A 335-nucleotide genomic window follows, 5' to 3' on the forward strand; every position below is an offset into this window, starting at 1 on the left:
CTTGATCCTCTTTTGGGGTGTCCTGAACCTTCAAACCTTGACTTGATCCTCTTTTGGGGTGTCCTGAACCTTCAGACCTTGACTTGATCCTCTTTTGGGGTGTCCTGAACCTTCAAACCTTGACTTGATGCTCTTTTGGGGTGTTCTGAACCTTCAAACCTTGATGCTCTTTTGGGGTGTTCTGAACCTTCAGACCTTGACTTGATGCTCTTTGGGGGTTGTTCTGAACCTTCAGACTGTCACAGTTCATGGGGTTTCTGGGGACTTGACTTGATCCTCTTTGGGGGATGTTCTGAACCTTCAAACCTTGACTTGATCCTCTTTGGGGGTGTTCT

This window comes from Corapipo altera, unplaced genomic scaffold, assembly GCF_003945725.1.
Source record: "Corapipo altera isolate COAL_440 unplaced genomic scaffold, ASM394572v1 61364, whole genome shotgun sequence".
Classification (NCBI taxonomy): Eukaryota; Metazoa; Chordata; class Aves; order Passeriformes; family Pipridae; genus Corapipo; species Corapipo altera.